The following is a 26,589-nucleotide window of genomic DNA, read 5'->3' on the forward strand; positions in this document are numbered from 1 at the left end:
ATCTTTGGTGCCAACTCTTTACCTAGGCCCTTGGTTTGAAAGTATTATTGCTACCTTTTCCATGCAAGGACACTCGATAAACTTCATAATCATTTGATTCATTTAATTAAGATTACTGGGTAAATTGGGCTCCTGGTTAAGACAGAGCCAAATATTCTCGTTAAATTTCTTGGAAATATTACAAGACCTACTGGACTATATATTTTTTCTTTGAGTAACTGGCAGAATCTTCCAGGAAATATATTTTTATTACTTCAGCCCATATCACCCCCCACCATGTAATTGAAAAAGTATATATTATCCAATATTTCACAGAAAGCATCAAGAATATTTAATTTCAGTCTTTTTAATGAAAGTGGTTAATTTTATATAGAACTAAATATGATTGGTTTACTTTCAGCAAAATAAACCTGAGATTCTGGAATCATGAAGTAATACTTTGTTCTGGCTGAATTTAGGCCTTTGACCAGGTAAGAAGTAATAGTCGTTGTAAGTATCAAATGATAATCATGGGGCGATTTGTTATATTCATTTGCATTTGCTATTATTTCAGTTTTCTATAGAGCTTCCGGTAGAAAAAAGAAAGGCCTAAAATCACATCAACGAAATCAATATGATGTGAATTAAATATGCAGAGTCCCTATGGTCATTCAGAAAACATGAACTTTTCATTGTAATTAAAAAATTGTATATATATATGTACATAGAATTATATATATATATGTGTGTGTGTATGTGTGTGTGTTTGAGTATGTGTGTGTATATATATATATATATATATACACACACACAAACATATATATACATACCAAGACAATTTGGCCACTTTCCGCCAATTCATTAGTTAAGATCCAAGCAGGAGAACAAAAACTATTCTAAGTATTAAAAATAAGAAAAGGATGCAGCCCGTGCAGAGAAAGATGGGATATATTCCCTGGTTTCTTCCCTTTTGCTCTCTAGTGTACAGCCAGTGTCTGCAGAAGCCTGAGGGCAAGAGATCTTGTTTAATATGTCTCAGAGCAGAATGAGGGAGATGAATTTGAACACAATTACAAATTTTAACAGCATCTTAAAAAGTGAAAATTCAAATAATTTTTATGTGTACAGATTTACATTTTGGATATTGGAGAGTAAATGTGGGGGCAGGAGTTAAAGAGGGAACAATGGAGGGAGAAGGAGGTTAGGAAAGGCTGGCTGAGAGAAAGCTTTGTGTTGAATGAGAAACATGGGCAACAAGATGGAAGAAAATCACACTGCAGATGGAAATAAGACAGTCCACAGACCTCATTCATTCCATTGCTTATGTATGCAGTAAGCAATCAATGATTGCCTATTAGATTTCAAGTACTGTGTCACTCAAGAAAAGAAAATATAATAAAATACCATCCCCTGTCAGCCTCATAGTGCTCAGCCTAATAGAAGCTGAATATACACCATCAATTTTAATACATATTCCTAAAGGCTGATAAAGATAAGCACATGGATTATTGGGCCTCAGAGGAATAGCACACTAGACAGAAGTCAAATGTGTCACTTGATTTTTCTTAATGAAATTTAGCTGGCTGAAGAAGGATGTTGAGAGCGCAGGGAAGTGCTTCAATCAGACAGAAGAGTACATGCATAAATACAAGTGGGAGAAAATGTAGTATTTTCACACAACTGTAAGAAGTTTGGAGTTAATAAAGAAAGCCATTCTTGTAGTTTTGCTTCAGGCAAGCATAAGCCATGAACACTTGTCCTTCTTATCTAGAGCACTCTAGATTTGGAGCACCTGCCCTGATGGGCAATAAAATAATGCTGGCCCTTAGACTTGAACATTTGATTCAAAACTACATAATCTCAAATACCTCACAGTGACCATCCCAGTACAGCCTGTGCTCATGGTCAGCATTATGAAAGTTCATAAAGCATACATTATTCCAAAATCTATAAACACTGTTGACTCCTAATCTAAACATTTCTGAATACAGCCATATGTAAAACCTATTTGATTAAATGTTCTCCTTGTATGGAGCTAAACCATTATTCTTAATTTTTCCAGAAAGAAATCCACTCTTCTTTTGACACACCAATGTTTCTATTGAGTTTCTGAGGAAGTAAAGCTTCAAATGCTCTAAATGGCCATTTTGTTTTGATGGTACCCTGGCCGCTATCAGTTGTGGAATAAAGTGAGATGCTTAGTCACGTGGTCAGCAAGGTCAGCCATAAGTCAAATAAACAAAGGAAGCTGCTACTACTGGTGGGTAGTGCAAGATGGGAGGTATAAACAATCAGAAGGAAATCTACATAAATCAGGGGAACAAGGACAGGCAAGGAAAACGGGATGTTAGTCAAAGCAATACAATGGTGATTTTGAAACTGAGGCACAATATTTTGGAGTCTCTCTCAATATGTTTCTTATCGTGAGCAGAAAATCTTTCAGGATATGATTGATTTTAGAATTGTAAGGTACAGAAACTAGGCACATCTTGATGGAGGAAAAGACAGAAAGAAAAAGGAATCTAAGCTGTTCTTCAGATGCCTGTACGACAGATAGATGTGCATATCTGTAATGAAGCCATATAAAAATGTTTTCTTCCAAGGAAAAGCAAGAAAAATGGTAAAAAGCCATTCCAAAGTGATCTATTAAAAAAATAAACTGACACTTATAGTTTGACATGCACTTTAAAAGGTATTTCAAGCCCCTTAGAATAGCCACAAAGTTAAATTCTTTTATTTTGCTCACATTTGTTCTCTATGGAAGGTTCTCTTTTGGTATAGAGCGAATCTTAGAGGGGTGTTGATAAATGATGTGAAGTGTAGAATTAGCTGTTGTGTTGACATATTATTCTATTCAGAGCTTATTTTCCGGAAAGGCACATCCTCTTTGGGTTTCTGTGCCTTAGTAATTTCCTCCTGAGCCACTTAAAAAGAGACTTCCTAACATCATAAATCCACACATTACAGGGAGGCTCTACAAAGCTCTTGAAGACTTAACAAAAGTAAAAATCACCAATGGAAATGTGTGCATTATATGCATGGCAATGATCTGAAGCCATGAAATAAAAATAGCCCATAATGGTACTGTGGATTTAATTTTGGGTGATGTCTGATCCATACTTCCTTGGTATTGGAAAGATTTCTCTTAGACTTACCCCAGGCAGCACCTGAGTCTTTAAAGGAATGAACTCTGGAATCCAGCAGATCTTAGTTCAACTTCAGGATCTCTTCTCTCCCTCTGATTTCTGGTTGTTTTTATTGTTCCTCATCTAATTTTTCACTCTACATCCCTGATAATCTCATACTCCTCTGAAAAACTGTTGCATGCTAGGTCTCTCTTTCTGGAGTTTCTGTTCACTCATCGTTTGGTCTCATATATTACCTTCTGATGGGCAGTATTCGAGTGATCTACTCTTTGTGGCATAAGATTAAATCACAAAACCTCTTTGAGGTCTCAATGTCTTCATTTGTAAAATAAGATGATAATTATACTCATGCCTCACAGGTGTGCTATGAAGATTAGATAGCATTTATGTGAAAGTGGTTTGTAAACTGCACAATATTTCCATTCTGATACTCTTCCATTAATGACTAAATATTATTGAGGACTTCTATCTATCACTCTCTCCATTCACCTCCCTTTCTGACTCTGTTGTTATCCCTCAAGGTCCATATCAAATTCTCAAGCTTTGAACAGATTTAATTATCACAGAACCAAGTCCTGTGGACAGAGGAATACCACATATTGACCTTAGACCTGGGTTACTTGGATTTTATTGTGGCAAGACTAGACAATCAAGATCCAATTTTTGTTCAATCAAGATTTCATTTTAAGGTGAGTGCAACCAAAGCTTCATTTAAGTCTCACTGTGGAGGAGCAAAGAGACAGATGTCAAGAGAACCATGATGTCCATAGTTGGTATTCGCTGAAAAATGTCTCTGTATGTTTATATTTAACTTATTGACACCATTTCTCATTCTATAAAGAACTTGAGCCATCTTACAAGGGGAATTTTGAAGTTTTTGTTGATCTTTCTTTCCTTGGGCACTGATTTCAAATGTACATTGGTTATAGGTTAAGATGTATAGGCTTAATTTCAATCCAATGTTTAATCTTGAATCTTAATACTACTGTTAAGATTCAGAATTGATAGTAATGGAGATCAGAAATGAGTATGATTATGGAGTAGGAGTAAAGCCATTCCAAAGTGATCTATTAAAAAATAAACTGACATACAGAGAATCCAACAGAGAATAAACAGTATGAAAAGATGGGTTAAAGAGAAAAGAAGCAGTTATGACTAAGCAAATAACTCAACTATAAGGGCTGTAAAACCTACAGAGCAGCCATAATCCAGCTTCAAGTTTGGCTCTGAGTTTCATGGAAGAAATCTAAAAGACTATTAAATCAGTTATTTCAATTTCATTTTCAGAAAGTTAACATTTTTTATTTCTAAGTATCCTTACACATAGCTGCACAGTGATGAACACAGAGTAGATATTTCATAAACATGTGCTGAACGGTTGACTGATGTAACTGCTTAGCAAATGAATAGTGAGTATACATATATTACATTTTTTTAGCAACAAGAATGTTAAGTGAAACATCTTTTTTGAAAGTTGACTGTCCTGATACACATACAAAGCAATCAAAGACTAGTACACTATTGAGACATTAGTTAAAAAGTAAAACAAACAAAACAAAACTCATAAAAGCTTAGTTAATGCATTACATACTTTCGTAAAAGCTAGAATAAATCTATTTTTACTCTGTAAAATGTAACATTAGTAAGGAAATTCTATTCGAATATATTGTGATACTGACAGAGTCTTAAATCTTCACAGAAATGGGTACTCTTTTATTGAAAATACACATTACATCTGTCTCTATCCTTACAGGGCTGGTATTTGTTGATATTTCTTGGATTTATTTTTCACAGAAAACATGAAAAAAAAAGATATGTGAATAGTTTATCCAACTTTTTCTCTAGTATTAACTATTTTAGTTGGATCATCCCTAATCCAATCAGTAAATTAAAAAGATTGGACTTTGGAGGAAACAATGGATTTTTACAGGTATTTTTGGTCCCTCTACTTTTACCAGATTTGTCAGAAATGTCACTTATCCAAACAAGAGTTAGGTTTCAATGGGAAAGGATTTTTATTTTCATTTATCTCTCTTTCTATAGGAAATACTAATAGAATATTGTTTCAGTAACATAAAGCTGAAATTTCCCAAGTATACTGTCAATCAGTAGGCGCAGCAGCTTGTATTTTATGGTTCTTTGGGATTTAAAAATTACTTTCATTGATTTCCTAACTTTGGTGCTCACATGGATGCCATACCATGGATTGACATGTAAAATTGTTCTTTTGTTTTATTTTGTTTTAAACAAAATAGAAACTGTAACTCAAGAAGAGTTAATTCTTAGTTAAAAGACTCAAACCATTACATGGCAGCACCAAAATTTAACTACTGGAACATAGCATTGTTTAGTGATTTAAAGGATAGCTTTTGGAGACAGAAGCACTAAATTTATGTCTCCTTCCATTATTGTGTGTACTTGGGTCAGGTTATAGTATACCAGCAAGTCTCCTATAAAAATGGGCATAAAAAACTGACTCCATTGAATGATGTAAACCAAAATGAGATAATGACAATACAAACAATGTGTGTGTGTGTGTGTGTGTGTGTATAAATATAGGTATATATGTGTTTGCATACATATACATATATGTATACATATATGTATACAATTGTATACATAACATAAGTTGCCAATATATATTATTGATATTAATGATCTTGATTTTGATGGTTCTCTCAATTCCAAACCGGTTTTAAATAAAATATGCATCTAATCAGACATTCTTGATTTGTACTGTTGACATTTTGAACTGGATAATTCTTTGTTGGAGGGAGATGTCCTCTGCATAGTAATTGTTTTCGAGCATCTCTGGCCTCTTCCTACTAGATACAAGTAGCATCAACCTCTCCTATTGTAACAACCAAAAGTAATTGTAGAGCTGGTCAAATGTCCCCTGCAGGAAAAAAAAAAAAATCTCTCTGGTTGAGAACACTTCTTTTTTTAAGTGTATTTATTTTGAGAGAGAGAGAGAGAAAGAGAGAGAGAGAGAGCATGAGCAAGGAAGGGGCAGAGAGAGAGAGAGAGGGAGACAGATTTGCTAGTAGGCCCCATACTGTCAGCCCGACTTGGGCCTCTAACGCACGAACTGCCAGATCATGATCTGAGCCAAAATCAGGAGTCAGATGCTTAACCAACTGAGCCACCCAGGCACCTCCAGATAAACTATTTAGTTAGCATGAGATAAAAACAGATAACTCACACCTGTTTTAGCTGTACCCTGAAAAACTGTAGTAGATGAGAAAAAAACAAGGAACAAAAACCCGAGTGCCTAGTTTGTAACAGGAACAGTGGTGTTAGTTGTTTTAACATACATTATCTCCTGTGACTCATTCAATAACATTTATCATCTTCATTTTACAGAATAAGAGACTCACAGAAGTAATAAGTATATTGCTTATGTAATAAGAAGGCTTGTTAGAGTAAAATAACCCAATCAAACTTGTACACTTAGTACATGGTGAAATCAACGTTTGTCTTAATAAATGAGCAAAAATTTCAAGTTTTTATCCACCATTTCATGATATGTCTAGAAGTCAAATAAGATCATAAAGGTAAGCAAAGATGTAATCTTTATAACAATTTATATAATTTTAATTTTTATACTTTATAATCTTTATACTTGTAGAAGAACTCTAAAAACTAAAGAAAGGCAATATACCAGGCACTTGGATGGATCTCTTGTATATCATGGTGTTTTATTGATCCATTCAACAACTAAGAGTGGGAATTCCAGGTTTATCCAAAATCCATCCAGAGCTCTTTGAGACTAAGTTTCAATACATAATACGGTTTCATATAGTATGATTTTGAAGCACTAAAACATTTGCTAAAAAAAACATTTAGTAACCTGGATTCAAAGAAGTTAGCCTTTTTTCCCTACTCTATTAGCAGAGTGCAGAAAATAGTGCCCATTCGTTTGTCTCCATGTGTAATGAATTCTTCCTATGTTTACCCTGCTTCCTCATGGTCTCCAGCCTCTCAAACACCTCTCTCCCCATAGGTACCTTTCTAATTCTCTTATAATTTGTCATCCACTCACATAAAGATCATTCCAGAAGCCTAGTATAAGGTTACTGAGGTCTATTGTCTCTTGACTGGTCTTCTCTAGTCAAGTCTCTGAGGTATTGAATAGGTTCTGAGAATGCTGGGCTCTCCCCTGACATCTGGTGTGACTTTGCTGAGAATTGAGAGCATTTTTGTTATAACCCAGAAACAACTGTAGAGCACCTATGTCATCATGACTTAGTTGTTTGCTCCAGGAAACCCTAGCTTGGGTAAGATAAATCTGCAAACTAATGAATAACTTCACTGTTGGTTTCTAAGAATTTCCTTCTTAACAATTTATCTGAATCACCAGTCTGCTCACTTGGGCAAACAGTTTGATTACCAACAACAGTTCATTGATCACAACTTATTTCATGGCCCTTTCTTTGCTGTGACCTCCAATCCTCAGCCGATATCAATCCTCCCATCCCCAATCTGTACCCCTTTAAAAAAAAATCTAAAACCATTTGAGCTTGGATCCCAAAGCCCTGTAAATCCTACTTCTGACGCATCCATCCATCAACGTGGTAGTCTTCACTACTAGCATAACTTCAACTCACAGGTTCCCTGGTGACATTTTGAGGTTTACCACCATGAATGGAACTGGCTTTGAGACTCCTAAAGATTCTGGTTCATGGGCAAAGCTAGGTAAAAAAAAGCTTCTCAGTTTGTGACAGTTAGGAGACCCCTCTTCTTAACCCACCTCCTAGTAATACCACTGGGAAGTGTTACTCCATCAGCTAAACATAGCTGGTATAATCCATGGAATTAGAGAGATCAAACCATTTGTAACATAATTTTTCATCCTATTTATAAAATTCAGATGGCACCTGAAAATGCAACTGAATTTTTAAAAATCTCAAAGAGATATATAAGCAGATTAGTATACTGAAGGGTAGGGTAAAAGTGTCAAACATCAGGATTGAACACTGATTTTTGCAGGAGACATCTCTTACAGTTTCCATATAGTTTGCTAATGTTTGATGTACATAAGACACCAAAATCCTCTCTTATCTTTTATATCTTTGACCTCCTCTCAACTGTGTGGTCCAATTCTTGTTAATAAGAATCAAAATAAAGACGATAGTCTGAAAATTTATGAAAAACCTAAAGTAAGGTAAATAACTAAGAGATCTAACCTAAAGCAATAAATGGGCCGTATTAACATGTACCCACAAAATTCCATCAACGGTGCAAATTTAAAATCCTAGCAATGATCCAAAAAAAAAAAAAAAAAAACCCAAAAAACACACCTGAGTTGGAGTAGCTTATCAAATACCACTAGTAAAAATAGTGGCATGGGAATTTAAGTCTATCTAAACGCATAGGTCATCCTCCACATAACACCCACTGTCTCTGTAATAGTGTCAACCACGTGAAAATGTCAGACAGAGGGATACAAAATAAAATTAGACGAACAAGATGCCTTTGTTGCCCGAGGATAAGGTTAAAAAGTACTTACTCTAATTCTCCCACAAACACTTCAGCAGCTTTCCTAATTAACCTCTGTAAGATATTTGGAAGAAATGAAAAACTAACCCAGCTGTCGGATCATTTCCTCATGGAGGGTAATAATCAACATGACTAAACACATGATGACAAGGAAAAAACTCAAAGGACTGACCACAGCAGGGCTTTCCTGTGGGCTTGAATTTGAATTCTGAACCTATCACTCAATTTGGGTAACTTCTTTCACCTTGAGGACCTTGTTGCTTCATCTATAAAATTGGAATATTGAAGCCGATCTCAAATGGTTGTGCTGAGAACTAAATGAGATAAAACACTTTGAGAGTGCTGTGCAGGAATGCCTAGACCATAACAACACCTTCCAACAAAATATTTAGTAACAACGTGCTGAGCTTTATGTAATCTGTTACCCCACAGCATTCAATTGGATATAGAAACCTTGTTATTTATAATGATGATTTTTTTATTAAATCTTCTTAATATTAAATCTTTGCTTGATATGTGTTCCTTATAAAAAATCATTCAAAAAACAAATCCATGGGTGCCTGGGTGACTCAGTTGGCTAAGTGTCTGACTTCAGTTCAGGTCATGATCTCAAGGTTCAGTTTGTGAGTTTGAGACCTGCATCAGACTCTTGGTCAGCACAGAGCCTACTTTGGATCCTGTCTCCTGCTGTCTCTGCCCCTTCCCCACTCACATGCACTTGAACACTTTCTCTCAAAATAAGTGTTTTTAAAAAGTCTAGCCTCAATTTGTTATTTAAAGGTTAGAGAGTTTCAAAATAGCATAACATAATGCATAATAGTAAACAGAATTTTGAGTATTGTCAGCCACCAATAAAACTAACTCCAAGCCTCAGAAATAAATGAATGTTCAGAATATGCATATTTTCTTCACATGTGCTAAGTAATAACTTCCTAAAATAATGGCATTATTGGTGATAATTTGTAGAACTTAGAGACTGTATTTTCATTTGTTATAAATTTAAAGACAGGTTATTTTAAAGATAGGTTATCTGGGGGCGCCTGGGTGGCTTGGTCGGTTAAGCGTCCGACTTCAGCTCAGGTCATGATCTCACGGTCCGTGAGTTCGAGCCCCGCATCGGGCTCTGTGCTGACAGCTCAGAGCCTGGAGCCTGTTTCGGATTCTGTGTCTCCCTCTCTCTCTGTTCCTCACCTGTTCATGCTCTGTCTCTCTCTGTCTCAAAAATAAATAAACGTTAAAACAAACAAACAAACAAACAAACAAACAAAAAGAGATAGGTTATCTGGCCCAGATAGTTTATTTACAGTCTTGCTTTGATCCTTTTGTATGTTCCTTTATCTTTTCTCCATTCAAAGTCATTCTAGTTAGACAGGAGGTGCAGCAGTATAATAGATCTTAACTATTTAGGCTCTCTGATACAAAGAAACAGACTGAATTGGGGCAACTGCAACCTTTGCTTTTAGTGCAAGATAAAACTTGGTAAGGGCTCATAAATTAATAGCCTTGAAAGAAAACACTCCAGCCTTGCAAAAGTTGAGAGCCTAGCATGTTAAATTTATTTCCAAATGGCTGAATCCACAATATAAAGCACAGTCTTGGTGTTGGTAATTCCTTCTAGAATGAACTTACAGTATGCAGATGTCTTGGTTAGCATTGTATGTTAACGTTGAACATATTTTCTGGTATTTTTCTCAAACTACCAACCTGGTCCCTATATGATCTACTCAGTGTCCAATAGAACAGATAGAAAAAAGAAATGAGTGGTTTGTGTCAGAGGCTTTGTCCATGACACCCAGGTAAGATGAGTCCATGCCATTCCCTAGTGGCATTAAGGAATGGTATGGACTCATCTCTAACCATAAGATTTGCTTTCAAAGATGGCAAACACATAGTGGGGTAGCAAAGTGGACTAGCAATTGGATGGTCTGGCCTCATATCCCATTTTTACCATTGATTGGATGTTCAGACTTGGATAAGACTCTCATTACCTCTTAATTTCAGTTTCTTCATCTTCAAAGAAAAATCTTACTAGTCGCTTTTTTAAGGTTATTTCAAAGTAAAGCATTCTCCCATTGCAAATTGTCAAAAATGTGTCCAATAAGTTTCCTCCGTTTCCCTTTATTTTTTATATGTTACATATATATATATATATACATATATATATATATATATATATATACAAAATTATACCCCATATATATATATATATATATATATATATATATATATATATACATATGGCAGACAGGATGGCTGCCATCCAAGTCTCATTGGCCTACATGGAATCTGAAATTTTAACTAAACTTTAACAAGGGATACTCTAATTACCATATTACCCAAGTGTTTCTTTTAAGGTCAGTGACATGAGTCTTTAAGGTGGGTTATTTAAATCATTTACCAGGGCACTAGCATCCTAACATCCTACCTTAGATGTGAATTTTGTTCAGACCTCAGAAATAGCATGAAAATATCAAAAGAAATTTTATCTCGAACGAAATGTGGTTCACTGGGTGCATGGTGAAGAAAGAATAACAGGCATGGAATGTGTATAAATGCATATGTGTATCTGTCTGACACATATAAGTAGGGGTTTATGTGTGGGAAGTGTTCAAATGTCTGTGTGAGTAACACCAAGTGGGCCATGTCATTTACTGCATTGACTCACTTTTCTAAAGGGGGTGATGGAATCAGTATTCCATGGAAGAGTTTAAAAACTGCTCAAATAATCTAAATAGAAAAACAAAAAACGCAATTCCATGTTTGTCTTCAGGTTCCTCATCGGCCTTAGTTAACAAGAGACTCTGAACTTTTAGTTCAGAAATGAGGGGGAAAACTATCTAGAGTAAAAGATATTTTCTATGAGGATTCAGTAATCCATGGCTTTGCTAGAATGTCAGTATTTCCAGAATAGCTTTTCTCATGATGCTTTAGTGTATTTTATAATTCAGAATCAGACTGACTCAGTCACTAAAAAAAAAATACCATTTTTAAAATGTGTATTAAATACTGTGATTTTCTGAGTTTTTCCTCAAGTAAGACTAAAGTGAAATTTAGTTTTATAAAAGCGAAACACCTTATAGTTTTGCATAAGAGAATACCTCTACTTGTGTATTTAAATCTTTGATATAAAAGTTTAGGACACATCCTTTTCTCTAGGGGAAAAAAATATATAAACCATGTAATACTTGTAAACATTTTATGCATTGAATATACATGGCAGTAGTCACTGACTTAAAATATCACTCTTTGCTGCCTTTTATTTTGACTGTTAGATAAATGCCGGGAAACACTGGGGCATTGATGGGAAACTCAATTCATATGTTTGCTTCGTATTTTCAATGATTCATTAACTTTGATCTATAGAGAAAAAAAACAAACAAACAGAACTAACCTCATTCTTCCTTTTGAATTATAAACCCATAGAACTTGGGAGCTAAAAAATTCCCGAAAACATCTGATTTAGTATATTTCAAAGACTGCTCTAGAATTCGGTATATCTAGAAGATCTAAATTGAAGATCCGGAATTGGATAGTTGTGCCTCAGATTTTGACCCAGAGTACAAAGGCAGACCTCCTGTTCCCTTCCTGTACCTCCTTTTCATTTAGATAACTTTAATTTTTTTGTTTATATTTAGGGATTCTAGGACAGATTTAATTTGAAAAAAAAAACAAACCAGGGTGTGTCTGTGTGTGCATGTACGCATGTGGGTGTGTTGTGTGTTTAAAATTTGGAAAGGGATTCCTATAAAGGCACCTTCATTTAACAGATTAAGAGACTAATGCCTGGAGAAGTTAAGTGAAATGCCCAGAAAGGAAAACAACTAGCTAGTGGCAGAACTAAAAAGATAATTTAGTTCTCCTGATTATGAATTCTGTGCCACAGCCCTATCGTTGAGGTGGTAAACTGTTTCAATAATGAAGGATGGCAGTGATAAATCTAACAGAAAGTTTTGCATAAAGTTAGCTCACTGACAGTACACGTAGGCCTGATGTGGTACAAACACTGGAAAATAGTATCCCTTGGAAGTTTAACTGTTTAATGATAGTCTGTATATTGGAAATGAAAAGATTAAACAGGAATCCATGAAGTGTTTTCACCCAGGGGTGGCTTAAACATGTCACACAGAGAGTGTCATGGCATCAAGATCGATTCCCATCATGAGCCTCTTCAGCTCAGAATACAATCAAACTGTCCTCCAGACAAAGCACAGATTGCACCCTTTAGCTATTTTTCTATATATTCACCAACACAAATGGGTGGAACACAGACTCAGCCAAGCAGAAAAGATGAAGTGCTCAGAATTGAAGGAGAAAGAAAACTTCAAACACACATAAACAGCTAAGGAAGCTTTCCCTAGGTTTATGAGCAAGGTTTTTCCAAAAGCAAGTGACAGACACACTGTTTCTCTGCAAATACTCCACTTGCTAGCCTGTGCTTCCCAACATTTCCCTCATAGTTAGATTGTAGTTAGGTTGGGGCCAAGTGAATAGTTCTGGTCAGTGCACTGTAAGTACAAGTGACAGTGACACGGGCCACTTCTAGTCAGAGGAAACAGCAGATGTTTGTTCTCCATGTTCTGTATTCCTTCTCCCGCTGTGAGCGTGGAGGCCACATGTTGAGAGAACAAAGCTCTCAGATGCAGAAATCTAGGTCTCTGAAAAGATGCTGGGAAGAAAACTACAGAGGACTTTGCATGGGGAAAAGAAAAGGCACATTATCTATGTTAAGTTAGTAAGATTTTTGGGTTTGTGTTGCAGAAGTTTAGTCTATATTAGATGGAAATTATTTTTATAAGAACCAGTGAACAAGGATTATTTAATATACTTTCACATGAATTCATAAACAGAAACAGCTTATATTCAGTATATTAAATGTGATGTAAAATATATACTTAAAGATATAGCAATGCTCAAAATATTTGTATTTCCTTTTTAATTAGTCCTTAAAAAAATAGGGGCACATGGGTGGCTCAGTCAGTTAAGAGCCCGACTACTGATTTAAGCTCAGGTCATGATCTCATGGATTTGTGAGTTCAAGCCCTGCATCGGGCTCTGTGCTGACAGTGTGGGGCCTGCTTGGGATTCTTTCTCTTCCTCTCTCTGCCTCTCGCCTGCTCTCTCTCTCTCTCTCTTTCTCTCAAAATAAATAAATATTAAAAAACAAAGGCATGAATTAGTTTAGCACAATCAACATGAGCTGTCAGGAAAAGGCACAGAATTGCACAATTCAAGAAGTGATAAAAATCAGAACACAAAATTCATTCCCTTAGCCAATGTTGGCTAAGGCCTTTGACCTATTCCTTTGCATAGCAATCAATAATTAATATCAGAATATCACTGTATCCTTGTCAATGTCTTATATATATTATCTCCTATGTTAATTACATAGTAAAATGTGTTCAGTTGTCATTCTATAACATGAATTCAGTTTTCTGTAAGTAATCCTTTGTTGTCTTGACAAAGTCCTATGTAAACAAAACCCTGCAGGTACACAGTGTTATCAGACAATGTCTGGACTAAGTGGATCCTGCTCAAATATGGTCGTCAGTATCCATATGCCCCAGTGACAAAACTAGGTAATTAGCCTCCATTCCAGAATATTTTGAAGACCTAGGCAAATATAACTTATGGTTAATATACTATCTTTGCTTAAACTATAGTTCTGATATAGAAGCACAGTAATCTAAAGGCAATATAAAAGAATGGTGCGTTCCATGGAATAAAGAATATGATAAAGAAATTAAAACTTCAGAGCTTCAAAAAGTCATTTCAACAGATAATAATGTCTAAGTGAATAATATGGGCATACATAATCCAGTTTAGCTCCACTAATTGATTTCAAGAACATATCATTGAAAAGCCTTTTTGAAGGCCTTTCTCTTTCGCTATCTTTCATATCTTTCATTCAGTTTCTATATTTCGTTGTCATTTGAGTAAACAAAAATTAAAGCCAGTATCAGAGTCATATATAATAACCTTCTCATTTGAAGAAAAAAAAAACTAACTTGATAGAGAAGAGCTTGTAAGATGTAAATTTTAAACCCTTTCTCATGAATCTTGTGACTGGAGTTCTAAACTAAATAAAACATCTGGATTTTCAATAATACTCTCATCTCTTCAAATAGATAACACCAAAGGTGGTAACTGAAAAAGGATCCAGCATTAACTGAGTTGATGTAACAGTTTCTGCAAATTACATTCCCTTCAACTCCCAATGGCCTGTTTCTTGGTTTCACTAACCAACAAAACCAAAAGTGTTTACAATTTTCAGTCACTGAATGATTGATAAGTGTATTCCCCTTTTGGCACTGGCATATGAATACATAGCTCAGTAAAGTCAAAGAAATTTTAGAAATAGACAATGTACATATAAAGGTTTAGTATCTGATAAAAGTGGCATTCAAATTACTGGGGAAAAATGAAATTAAAATATATAGGTGGACAACTGGTTCACTGCTGGAAAAAGAAGACAGCACTGTATCACTACCTCATACTATACATAGAAAATAAAATTCAAATAAACCAAAGATTTAAAAGTAAACAAAACAAAACAAAACATAATACTAGAAGTAAGTATACTCATCTTTTTACCTCAGTGTGAGGAAAGGCTTTTTTAGCTGAGTCAAAAATTCTGATACATTAGAAGACATTATTAGTAAATTTGGCTACATAAAGAAAATAAAAGCACAAGGAAAATCAAAAAAATTTAAAAAAAACTTCAAGAAAATATTTTCAATATATCACAGAAAATGGACAGTATCTCTAGTATGTAAAGGACTCTGAAAATCAAGGAAATAGGGGTGCCTAGGTGGGTCAGTCAGTTGAGAGTCTGACTCTTGTTATGGCTCAGGTCATGATCCCAAGATCTTGGGATCAAGTCCCACATTGAGGGCTCAGCATGGAGCTTGCTTGGAATTCTCTCTCTCTCTCTCTCTCTCTCTCTCTCTCTCTCTCTCTCTCTTCCTCCCTCACTTGCTCCCTCCCTTCCTCTCCCCTTCTGCCCCTCTCCGTTGCTCTGTCTCTTTCTAAAACTAAAATTTATAAATCAATCAATCAATCAAGGAAATAAATACCAAAAAGTCAAGAAAAAAATAGACAAAGGACATGGATAGTATCAGAATTATACAGCTGGCCCTACTATTGGACAAAACGTTTAGTTTTCATTCATTAAAAATAAAAATGTATACTAAAACTACACTCAGATACCATTTTTCATTTATCAGATTGGTGAAAATTTTTAAAAATTTGGCACATTCTGTGTATAAGTCTGTGAAGTAACAGGCTCTGTCTACATTGCTGATAGAAATATGACATGTTGGGGCACCTGGGTGGCTCAGTTGGTTAAGCGACCAACTTCAGCTCAGGCCATGATCTCATGGTTAGTAAGTTCGAGCCCTGCATTGTGCTCTGTGCTGACAGCTCAGAGCCTGGAGCCTGCTTCAGATTCTGTGTCTCCCTCTCTTTCTGACCCTCCCCTGCTCTCTCTCTCTCTCTCTCTCTCAAGAATAAACATTAGAAAATTTAAAAAAATAAAAAAAAATAAATATGATATGTTACCACCCATGAAAGTGGAAACTGATAATAAGAATAAAACAACAACCAAAACAAGCAAACTTAACTTTCCACAGTATATACTGGTTGACTCAACATACTACTTCTAGGAATCAACACTGAAAAGTCATCTTCCAAAATACCACATACACAACCAAATATACACAATTATTCATTTGACATTCTTTATAAAAACAACATTGGGAACGTCCTTTTGCCTTTTTCTCATATGTAAAGAAATTTTGATAAATTATGATGCATTATCACAATGAAAGAGTGTTAGTACACAGCTATAAAAAGAAAGAGAATAGTATTTATGAAATGATATGGAGTGATTTCCAGGATATACTATTACTTAGAAAAAGCAATACGCTCAAGAGCATATACTGTATGCTACTCTGTTTTATGAAATAATGGAGAACTAAGAAAATATATACATATGTGATCATATTTTTGTAAAAATAACACAGTAACAATAATTCAGAATTTAATCAAAGTGGGTGTCTACATAGCGGGGACAGGGTAGAAGGAATAGCGAAATGAATGTGACTTTGCTAAATATATTTTTGAATTTTTAATCATATTAGCATTTTATATATGCAAAGTATAATATTTGATCAGCAAGGATAAAGGGAAATAATAAAATTGAATAAGATCACATATGATTAATATTAAATGCATATCAAATTGATAACATAAGCACACTGTAGTTGGAGAGGAGGCAGAAAAAATAATACATTTGACTCAAATATTCAAACTGTACACTCGAACTGTACAAAAAAAAGTAAAGAAATCTTGAATATTAATGGTTGGTTTGTAGGTATGGTAGTCCTGAATGTAGTGTTCGGTGTGCTATAGTACTGAGCAAATACAAAAAATAATTGTGATCCAAAGATCTCACTGAGGGACAGGAGATACATAGACTGAGTGAAAGAGAGGAAAATAAGGCATTGGATTGAAATTGTAAATATCCGGGCAATTTCATTAGCTATATTAAAATATATTTTCCTTGCACCGACCACTAAAAAGGCCTAACAACATTGAATCCTAAAAGCAACACATCTAGTTCTTGGAGCTTCCTTTCTAAATAGCAATACTCACTAAAAAGACCAGCTCTCTCAGGAAAACTGACTGATTCTAGCTCTACATTTGGGAAAATTTAAGGCAAACCTAGACCATCATATGTGTCAGATAGTAAAAGAGTACAGAAAAACTAATGGCACTTGTTAATGGACCCAGAAGCCCACTTGAAGCAACAGGTGAAATTTGGGAAATTTGATCATCAAATGGAATTATGACAGCAGTGGATTATATTCCATTGAATTTAAAAAGAACAATAAAAATAAGAACAAAAAAAAAACCCCACATGCATTTATAAATTCACCAGAAGACATGTATGCTAGAATGTTCAGAAGAATACTTATATGTTGGTCTTCAAACTATCCAAATGTCCATTCACAATGGATTGGATATATAAACTGTGATATATTCACATGAGGCTATATTAAAAAGTAAGAAAATGAATTATCTACTATTCTATATAACAATATGGGTGAAATTGAAAAAAATATGGTGCTTCAAGTAGTCAGATACAAAAAAATACTATATATTATATAATTCTATTTATCTCAAATACAAAAAATAGGAGAAACTAGTAAACACTGCTAGATTTCAGAATAATGGTTACCCTTGACATATAACTATTGCAGGGAGCTGGTATGTGCTATAATGTTCTATTCTTAACCTGGAAGTTGATTACACCAGTGTGTTCAGTTTGTGAAAGTTCACTGAGCTGCATTATTATTATGATCAGTGTGTATATTAAAGTGTGTGTGTGTATGTGTGTGTGTGTGTGTGTGTGTGTGTGTGTGTGTGTGTGTGTTTTAATAAAAGAAAAAAACCCATGAGTCTTAGGTGATAATAACAAAATGTGGTGGTAAGGGGGAGATGAAAAAGCTCTACTTTACAGGAGAATGCCATCTAAGAAATAAGGGATGATAAAATTTAAAAAGTCATTATGCAACCAGTGTTATAATAATTGATTCAGGCAAGAGTAACCAAAGGATTCTACAGTATTGGGTAAACATTGTGGAAGAGAATATTTACGCAAACTTCACGAATCATCCCACAGATTACTTATTAATTACAAAAGGGGAAAGGCACTTCTACAATCAAGAAGTCATGTGAACACCACCTTCACATGATGATAATAATTTACAACATCAAAGTAGGACCAATTTATATCATATGCCTCCTGATATAATGCCATAATAAAGACACCTTATATTTATAATTTTCTTGAAAATTATATTTAACTTTTTTTAAGATAAAATAATAGAAAAAATTTCTATTTGAGGAATTTCTGCAAGATAAATTACTTGGAATCATAAAAAACGTCAGTGTAATTAAAGACATACACAGTAAGAGAATCTTGATATTAAAGTAGTCTATTGAGGGGCGCTGGGGTGGCTCAGTTGGTTGTGTTCGACTTCGGCTCAGGTCATGATCTCACAGTTCGTGGGTTCGAGCCCCACGTCGGACTCTATGCTGACAGCTCAGAGCCTGAAGCCTGGTTCAGATTCTGTGTCTGCCTCTACCCTGCTTGCACTCTGTCCCTCTCTCTTTCAAAAATAAATAATCATTAAAAAAACTTAAAGAAAACTATTGATCTATGTGTCTACTTTTTGTGCCAGTATTATACTCTCTTGATTACTACAGCTTTGTAGTATATCTTGAAATCTGGGATCATGATGCCTTCAGCTTTGTTCTTTCTCCAGATTGCTTTGGCTATTGGGGTCTTTTGTAGTTCCACACATTTTAGTATTTGTTCTAGTTCCGCAAAAAAATGCTGTTAGTATTTTGATATGGATGGCACTGAATCTGTAGATTGCTTTACTCTGTAGGTAGTATGGGCATTTTAACAATGTTTGTTCTTCCAATCCATGAGCATGAAATAGCTTTCCATTTGTTTGTGTTTGTGTCATCTTCAATTTCTTTCATCAGTGTTTTATAGCTTATAGAGTTCAGGTCTTTCACCTCCTTGGTTAAGTTTATTGCTAGGTATTTTATTATTTTTGGTGCAATTGTCAATGGAATTGTTTTCTTAACTTATCCTTCTGCTACTTTGTTATTAGTGTATAGAAATGCAACATATTTCTGTGTATTAATTTTGCATCCCTTACTTACTGAATTCATTTATTAGTTTTAATTGTTTCTTTGGTGGAGTCTTTTTAGAGTTTTCTATATATACCATGTCACCCGCATATAGTAAGAGTTTTACTTCTTCCTTACTCACTTGGGTGCCTTTTATATCTTGTCTGTTGCTGCAGTTAGGACTTCCAGTAGTGTTAAATAAAATTGGTAACAGTGGACATCCTTGTCTCATTCCTGATTGGAAATACTCTGTTTTCCACCATTGAGTCTGAAATTAGTATGATGTAAGTTTTTCATATGTAGCCTTTATTATGTTGATGTATGTTCTCTCTAAACCCACTTTATTTTTTATCAAAAACAGATGTTGTATTTTGTCAAATGCTTTTTCTGCATCTATTGAGGTGATCATATGGTGTTTATCCTTTCTCTTGCTAATGTGATGTATCATATTGATTGATTTGCAAATATTGAACCACCTTTGTACCCCTGGAATAAATCCTACTTGATTATGGTGAATGATTTTTTAATGTATTATTGAATTTAGTTTGTTAAAATTTTTTTGAGGATTTTTGTATCTGTGTTCATCAGATATATTGGCCTATGGTTTTTCTTTCTTTCTTTCTTTCTTTCTTTCTTTCTTTCTTTCTTTCTTTCTTTCTTTCTTTCTTTCTAGTCTGCATCTGGTTTGGATATCAGGGTAATGCTGGCCTTATAGAATGAATTTGGTAGTTTTCCTTCCTCTATATTTTGGAATAGTTTAAGAATAGGTAATAACTTTTCTTTTAAATGTTTGGTATAATTCACTTGTGAAACCATCTAGTCCTGAACTTTTATTTGTTAGGAGTTCCTTTGATTACTGATCCCAATTTCATTACCTATAATTGGTCTGTTCAAATTTTTTATTCCTTCTTGATTCAGTTTTGGAAGATTATGTCTCTAGGACTTTATCTATTTCTTCTATGTTGTCCAATTTTTCGGTATATAATTTTTAATATAATAATACTTTGAATGTCTATGGTGTTGCTTATTACTTGTCCTTCTTCATTTCTAATTTTATTTGAGTTCTCTGTCTTTATTTCTTGATGAGTCTGGCTAAAGGTTTATCAATTTTGCTCCTTTTCAAAGAACGAGCCCCTGGTTTCATCAATCTTTTTTTTTCATTTATTTCTTCTTTCATCTTTTCTTTTCCTTACTTCTGCCGGCTTTGGGATTTGTAAATAAACCTAAAAACTATGTGCAATGTATCATCTTGATTTTGTGTAGGATTAAAAAAAAAGGCTGTGAAAGATATTATTGGGACAGCTGGGAAAAATGAATGTGAAGCATTAATAATGTTACATTTCTTGACTGTAACATTTGTATTTAAGTTACATAAAAGAATGATGTTTTCTATAAGGAATATAAGCAGAAATATTTAGAATTGATATGATTACTGAAACTTGCACTTTAATTTTCAGCAAAATAAATAAAAAGGAAATATGGCAAAAATGTTAATTATCAATGCAGCTTGGTGATGTATGGAGGTGTTTGTTGTGCTACACAGTGAACATTATTGCATTTTTAAAAAATGAAATAAAGTGAAAAGAATAACAGAATAGCTTCTGGAATGGTTCTCAGGCCTTTTGGACCCTGGAATCCTGGTATCCTTTTCTTTTGTATGTACTGGAGGAGACAGTCTGACAATTCAGTTTGTGGCGATTCTCACTGTCTAATGTACATAACAAACATCAGAAAATTTTGTTTACATTGTGGATTGCTGTAGCCACCCTCATAGATTTGTCTCTCCTTTGGCATTTCTTCAAGGTCTTCAAAATACAGTTCCTAGATCATGTGAAGTAGAGTCACTCAGGCTATCTGAAAAATGGAGATTCTTGCCCCAACCCAGAATTTAGGGCATCAAGAGTATCTGGAAGTAAAGTTACACAGTCTACCTTTTAACAACCTCATGGGGTGATGATTATATACAATAAGAATAAACACTAAAAATCGAGAAATGCTGGGCGCCTGGGTGGCTCAGTCGGTTAAGTGTCCGACTTCAGCTCAGGTCATGATCTCATGGTTCATGGATTTGAGCCCCTCATCAGGCTCTGTGCTGACAGCTCAGATCCTAGATCCTGCTTCGGATTCTGTGTCTCCCTCTCTCTGCTCCTTTCCCGCTCATGATCTGTCTCTCTCTCAAAAATAAATAAATGTTAAAAAAATTTTTTAAATCGAGAAATGCTGCTGTATTATTCATCTGTGATTATTAAAGAGCTGTTCCTAGGAATATTCTGCTTATCTCAACAATAGTAATGGTCATAGCTATCATTTCTTTATTGCTTGTACTCACCTAAGCACTTTACATTTACCATTAGATTTAATCTTCCCAATAGTGCTCTGAGGGACATACTCTATGTCCACTTCTAGCATGAGGAAATACAACTTCAGATGGTTTAACCAACTTGCTAGATGCTCTATAAACTCAGAAATAGTAATCCCATCCTGCTGTGTTAGACTTCAAAGCCCAAGATTTTAACTGCTATTATGCAACTTTACATTAAAACTTTTTGGTAGATTATTGGTAGATGATTGTTAGATTTGGTAGATTGGTAGATGATTGTTAACTAGCTAGCTAATTATTAATGGATGAATGAAATTCAGAAATACATAAAGAGGTAAACTGTGTGGGTGAAGTGATGAGCAACTTGGAAAAGTATAGAGAGAGTAAGTGCTATGGAACAAGGTAGGAAGAGAAATGGAAAATTCTGCCCTGGAGGGAAATGTTTTATGAAGGGGAAGGTATATCTAAATGAGGCCTTGGAGATTAAGTAAAAGATTAACAGGTGGAGACCTACAGAGTAGATGCATATGGATGGAATAATATGAATGGAGAAAGAGGTAGGAAAGCATGAAGATGGTAGAAGAAGCAACACACGAAGATGGTGGAACAGCATGGACATTTTTTGTGTGTCTCGTGTCCATGAAATACAGCCAGACCAACACTAAACCATCCTGCACACCTAGAAAACTGACTGGAGGATTGACACAACAATCTGCACAACCTGAACCACAGAATTCAGCAGGTACGTGGCATGGAGAGGTGAACTTGGAGAGCAAGAGGCCATGGGAACGGAGGTGCTTTTGTGGGCAGAGAGAGGACAGAGATGGGGGGGAAGACAGGGGGCAGGGGGGTAGAATACAGGAAAAACACCCTTCCCCAAAACCAGCTGGAGAGAAAGTGGAAAATTGGAAACAGCCACAGGGACTAAACTAAAAAGGGAGAAAGGAGAAAGGAGAGGGTTTAAATTCCATTAAGACTGTAAACAAGGGGAGCGCAAAGGCTGCAACTCCGCAGCTAGATACGTGGCGGTGCTCTGGTGGGAAGGGCGAATCCCCAGGAACAGAGTGGGGTGCGGGAGGTTCTCGGGCCACATGGGGGAAGCAGTTCCACTGCTGGAAGGACATTTGGTAGAGACTGTTGAAGCCATTGGTCCCAGAAGACCCCAGAGAATGGCTACATTTGCTGGTGCTGGAACAAGGTACTTAAGGATGAAGCCTGGTGCCAGATGTGTGTTGTGATTTTCCATAATCCCTGAAAAGTTGCTGCTACACTATCTCGCGAACACTTTCTGGGGTGGGGTGGCACCTGGCTGCAATCTTGGGGCACCGAGAGCATCAGGGTCCAGCAAGTGTTCCTGGGTGCAGCCAATATTCAGCCATTGCTCATTCGGCCATTGCTCGGTGAGACCCTCCTGAAGAGGGGTGGAACGTGTCAAAGCCGCAGTCCTTCAGTAGTAAGGGGCCAGGGAAAACAACTGCATCTGAGACAAAACTCGGAAGAGAGGTACTGGCTGGGGCCTGGTCACGGACAGTGAAAAAGCAGGGAGTGGATGAAAGCTGAAGACAGAAGATGGGTGTGCAATTGCTGATCTGGGAGAATAGAGTTCTGATACTAGAGACTGGGTAGCTAGGTGACGTCATTTTCACCACTCCCACACATGCACATATATACCTACCAGCGCCACAGCACTTCACCCCAGTAGGCAAGCAGCGCCATCTAGTGGAGAACGGAGCCGTTACACTGAGCCCCGCCCAACTGGGCCAACCTCTTTCTTCAAGAACACAAGGCTCATCACCTACTTAGTTTATGGACTATAAAGTGCTTCATAGTCTGACTCCTAAGGGAAAACAAAGTAATTTCAGTCCTATTTCAATCTGTTAGCAGGTCCATCTATTCAAATTTCTTTCTTTTTTTTTTTTCTTTCTCTTTTTCACTTCTTTTTCTTGAATACAGAAGAGAAAAACTTCATTTTTATTTTCAATTTCTATTAAAAATACTTCTCTTTAATTTTTTTACTACACTTTTTACTTTGTGTAAATTTTTTCAAATTCTACTTTACTTCCATCATTTTATTTTAGTTTACTTCGGTGTATTCACTTTTCAAATTTTCAAACAATTTCCTTTTTTTTCTTTTTTTTTTCATTTCTTATTCTTCAATGCAGAAAGAAAGACTTAATTTTTACTTTCAATTGTTATTAAAAATATTTCCCTTAATTTTTTTACTATATTTATTGCTTTTATGTAAATTTTTTCAAATTCTATTTTACTTCCATCATTTTATTTTAGTCTACTACAGTGTATTCATTTTTTCAAATTTTCAAACGATTTCCTTTTTTCAAATTTCTTTTTTCTCTTTTTGTTTCTTTTCTTTTTCTTGAATACAGAAAGAGAAAAAATTCATTTTTATTTTTAACTTTTATTAAAAATATTTTTCTTTATTTTTTTCTACTATATTCCTCACTTTTGTGTAATTTTTTCAAATTCTATTTTACTCTCATCATCTTATGTTAGTCTACTTCAGTGTATTCATTTTTTCAAATTCTCAAATGATCGTCCCCCCTTTTTTTTCTCTAATATGTCAAACCACTTTCAACACCCAGACCAGAACATACCTAGGATCTAGCATCATTTATTCAATTTTGGTATGTGTGTTTTTAATTTTAATATTTTTTTAATTTTAAATTTTTTATATTTTAATTTTTCTACCTATTTAACTCTTTTTCTCCCTTCAAAATGACAAAACGAAGGAATTCACCCCAAAAGAAAGAGCACGAAGGAATCACAGCCAGGGGTTTAACCAACCCACATACACGCAAGATGTCTGAACCAGAACTTAGAATCACGATAATAAGAATACTAGCTGGAGTCGAAAACAGATTAGAATTCCTTTCTACAGAGATAAAAGAAGTAAAAAATAGTCATAATGAAATTAAAATGCTATAACTGAGCTGTAATCACGGACAGATGCAGCTGCAGCAAGGATGGATGAGTCAGAACAGAGAATCAGCGATACAGAGGACAAACTTACAGAGAATAATGAAGCAGAAAAAAAGAGGGAGATTAAGGCAAAAGAGCACGATTTAGGAATTAGAGAAATCAGTGACTCATTAAAAAGGAACAACATCAGAATCATAGGGGTCCCAGAAGAGGAAGAGAGAGAAATTGGGGTAGAAGGGTTACGTGAGCAAATCATAGCAGAAAACTTTCTAACCTGGGGAAAGACACAGATATCAAAATCCAGGAAGCACAGAGGACCCCCATTAGATTCAACAAAAACCAACCATCAGCAAGGCATATCATAGTCAAATTCACAAAATACTAAGGCAAGGAGAGAATCATGAAAGCAGCAAGGGAAAAAAAGTCCCTAACCTACAAGGGAAGACAGATCAGGTTTGCAGCAGACCTATCCACAGAAACTTGGCAGGCCAGAAAGGAGTGGCAGGATATATTCAGTGTGCTGAATCAGAAAAATATGCAGCCAAGAATTCTTTATCCAGCAAAGCTGTCATTCAAAATAGAAGGAGAGGTAAAAAGATTCCCAGACAAAGAAAAATTAAAGGAGTTGGTGACCACTAAACCAGCCCTGCAAGAAATTTTAAGGGGGACTCTCTTGAGGGGAGAAAAAAATGAAAAAACAAGTATATCTATCTATCTATCTATCTATCTATCTATCTATACACATACACACACACACACACATACCAAAATTAACAATGATTAGAAAGGACCAGAGAACACCACCAGAAACTCCAACTCTACAAGCATCATAATGGCAATAAATTCCTATCTTTCAGTACTCACTCTAAACATCAATGGACTCAGTACTCCAATCAAAAGGCATAGGGTAACAGAATGGTTAAGGAAACAAGATGCATCTTCATGCTATTTACAAGAGACCCACTTTAGACCTAAATACACCTTCAGATTGAAAATAAGGGGATGAAGAACCATCTATCATGCTAATGGTCAACAAAAGAAAACTGGAGTAGCCATACTTACATCTGACAATCTAGACTTTAAAATAAGGACTGTATCAAGAGATGCAGAAGGGCATTATATCATAATCAAGGGGTTTTATCCACCAAGAAGACCTAACAATTGTAAACATTTATGCTCCAAATGTGGAGCACCCAAATATATAAATCAATGAATCAAAAACATAAAGAAACTCATTGATAGTAATACCATAATAATAGGAGACTTCAACACCCACTCACAGCAATGGACAGATCATCTAATCAAAAAATCAACAAGGAAACAATGGCTTTCAATGACACACTGGACCAGATGGACTTAACAGATATATTTGGAACATTTCATCCTAAAGCAGCAGAATACACATTCTTCTCCAGTGCACATGGAACGTTCTCTAGAATTCACCATATACTGGACACAAATCAGCCCTAAGCAACTACAAAAAGATCGATATCATACCGTGCATATTTTCAGACCACAACGCTGTGAACCTCCAAATCAACCACAAGGAAAAATTTGGAAAGGCAACAAATACTTGGAGACTGAAGAACATCCTCCTAAAGAATGAATGGGCTAACCAAGAAGTTAAAGAGGAAATTTAAAAGTATATGGAAGTCAATGAAAATGATAACACCACAACCCAAAACCTCTGGGACACAGCAAAGGCGGTCATAAGAGAAAAGTATATAGTAATCCAGGTCTTCCTAAAGAAGGAAGAAAGATCTCAGACACACAACCTTACCTTATGCCTTAAGGATCTGGAAAAAGAACAGCAAATAAAACCCAAAACCAGCAGAAGACAGGAAATAATGAAGATTAGAGCAGAAATTAATGGTATTGAAACCAAAAAAAAAAACAAGTAAAACAAAAAAACCCAAAAAAACCCAGAACAGATCAATGAAACTAAAATCTAGTTCTCTGAAAGAATTAACAAAATTGATAAACCACTAGCCAGTTGGATCAAAA

At 35.3% G+C, this 26,589-nt stretch overlaps 1 protein-coding gene across 1 annotated transcript in view; it reads right to left on the reverse strand.

Annotated features, from left to right (window-relative positions):
- Nucleotides 1-26,589, reverse strand: part of ANO3 (anoctamin 3) — a 420,829-nt gene that overhangs the window by 343,242 nt on the left and 50,998 nt on the right. The window lies entirely within an intron of this gene.

Source organism: Panthera onca, chromosome D1, assembly GCF_046562875.1.
Source record: "Panthera onca isolate mPanOnc1 chromosome D1, mPanOnc1 haplotype 2, whole genome shotgun sequence".
Classification (NCBI taxonomy): Eukaryota; Metazoa; Chordata; class Mammalia; order Carnivora; family Felidae; genus Panthera; species Panthera onca.